Consider the following 2,355-nt stretch of genomic DNA (forward strand, 5'->3'; position numbering starts at 1 on the left):
ACTTCATAAATTATATAACTAATCACTATGCTGTACACCTGCAGCTAATCTACATATATAAAAGGCTAATATGCAAAGTGTCCCCTCGGGAGTTTGACCTGGAGACCGGGAATTTGATTGCTCATTATGACATGCGCTGACCACCAGAGGGTGGCGAGGAACAAAGGAAGGCCCGGGCTGGTGGCCGGCAGCTGGGGAAGGAAGGCCCCGATGGGCCCTGATCGCCAGCCAGGCCCAGGGACCCTACCCATGCACGAATTTCATGCACTGGGCCTCTAGTATAAAATAATATTGAAAAAAAATTGAATGTCAACTGTAATTGAAAAAATAAGTTAACTGAAATTAAATATTAGCCTACAATCCAGTTAAATAGTATTTTCTCACATCTACTTAAAAAATCAAGTAAGCTAGCAAATGAGAATAAAAAGTTAAATTAAAATAACTTAAGACCAGTAGTAGTTTATAAACTATGATAACATAAATGTACTGCATTTGAGAGATGTCATAACAATTTCTTGAAAATACCCGTAGAGGTCAGGATTTTGATAACAGTTCTGTTAGGAACCACCAGGGTGATAAAATGATATTTTTGAGATCTGCTTCAAAATAATCTAGTAGGATGTGGAATACGGACAAAATAAGATGGGCTGTACGGTGATAAGCATTGTAGCTGGGTGTCATCAGACTGTTCTCTCCACTGCTTTTGTTTGTTTGAACTTTTCCATAATAAAAAGTGTAGACATAAGTGCTGACAGATCATAGCACTGTGCACTTAAAAAAATGCACGAGGCTCATCACTGATGGGAGATGAATCTAGACTTCACACTGAGCTGCTGAAAACCTGCGGCTTTTGTGAGAAAAGTCATGGATAGAGGCAAGAGGTGAGGTTGGTCAAGTGAAGGTGTAGATACGTTATTAACCTCAAAGCTTCAAGCCTTCAGGTACAGAAATGAGGATCCAGCTGCCCCATCCATCTGACTTACTATGAAGGTGAGAACCGGGACTTTTAAAATCATGTAATTTCTGTACACGTGTGAATGGTCCAAGTGTCTTACAAAGAAACAAAAATACAATTAAATGCTTTAAACATAGACGAAATCGAATACCAGAAGCTGCTCGAAGGAAGCACATTGCCTTGTAAACAAGGAAGTTAGCGACTGAACAGACACAAAGGAAGAGCTTTATTATTAGCAAATACTTGTAACTCCCCAGGCAAGTGGGCCATCTTATTGGACGGCACCTATGTCACCCGTCATTGTGAGGATGAAATTGACCAAGTGGAAGCGTTCAGGGCACACAGTGAGCGCTGCGCATGCGTTGGCGGGCCTTGTGGCTGGTATGATGCTGATTTTCGTATGTTAGTGTATGTAGTTCATTTGGCAGAGTCCAAGCAGAGAGGGGGATGATTCCTCACAAGCAGTTCCCTGAGCACTGAGGTACCTGGGCAGACAGGACTGATTTATTCCCGAGTGGTCAACTGCCTCTCAGAGAAGCAGAAAACCCGAGACTCAGCACCTCTCTCTGTTAACAGAGTTTTGGGGCATATATCCTTTTTTTACTGTTTACATATATATTTTTTATTGTTGATAGTATTAAAGATGTCTCCCATTTCCCCCCTCTTTATACCCCCTCCTTCCCCTCTACACCCACCCCCCCATAGATCTTCACTACCCCATTGCCCGTGTCCATGGGCTGTGCATATAAGTTCTTTGCTTTATCTCTTCTCGTCCTCCCACCCCCACATAGAGGTATGTCAGTCTGTTCCATGCCTCCATGCTTCGGGTCTTATTTTGTTGGTCAATTCATTTCGTTCACTAGATTCCACAAATCAGTGAGATCATGTGACCTTTGTCTTCCTCAGTGGCATATATCTTAATCCAAATTAAATTAAGACAAACCCGTATGCCTTTATAAGCAGATGGTGCATAGGCCAGAAACATTTAAAAAAGTATAAACTAGTCTCACCTTCTTAACGCCACAGGCTTCAGTTTTCGGCTTTAAGGAATAAGGCTGTAACTCTGAAACTACTTTGCCTTTCCTTTCTTTTTTTTTCTTCCCCCCTTTCTCTACCTTTTTCCAAGTCCCATATAAAATTCTAACATTACTAAAGAATTGAACAACAAAATAGATCCAGAGGTATAGAAGCACAGAACAGAATTTGGAATCTCAGAGGTAAGGTGGGGGGAGGGTGGGGGGGTGGGAAGAGGTTAACCAAAAACTTGTATGCGGATATATAAATCTATACTAATAAAAGGGTATTATGCTAATTAGACCAGGAGACCTTCCGGACGTCCTTCTGGACAAAGCCATGGTGGCGGGGCTGAGGCAGAAGCGGTTAGGGACGATCAGGCTAGC

At 42.1% G+C, this 2,355-nt stretch overlaps 1 protein-coding gene across 1 annotated transcript in view; it reads right to left on the bottom strand.

Moving 5' to 3' along the window:
* The window catches only part of CASK (calcium/calmodulin-dependent serine protein kinase (MAGUK family)), a 247,896-nt gene that overhangs the window by 96,327 nt on the left and 149,214 nt on the right, over nt 1–2,355 (bottom strand). The gene's annotated exons all lie outside the window — the stretch shown is intronic.

Source organism: Myotis brandtii, unplaced genomic scaffold (assembly GCF_000412655.1).
Source record: "Myotis brandtii unplaced genomic scaffold, ASM41265v1 scaffold657, whole genome shotgun sequence".
Lineage (NCBI taxonomy): Eukaryota > Metazoa > Chordata > Mammalia > Chiroptera > Vespertilionidae > Myotis > Myotis brandtii.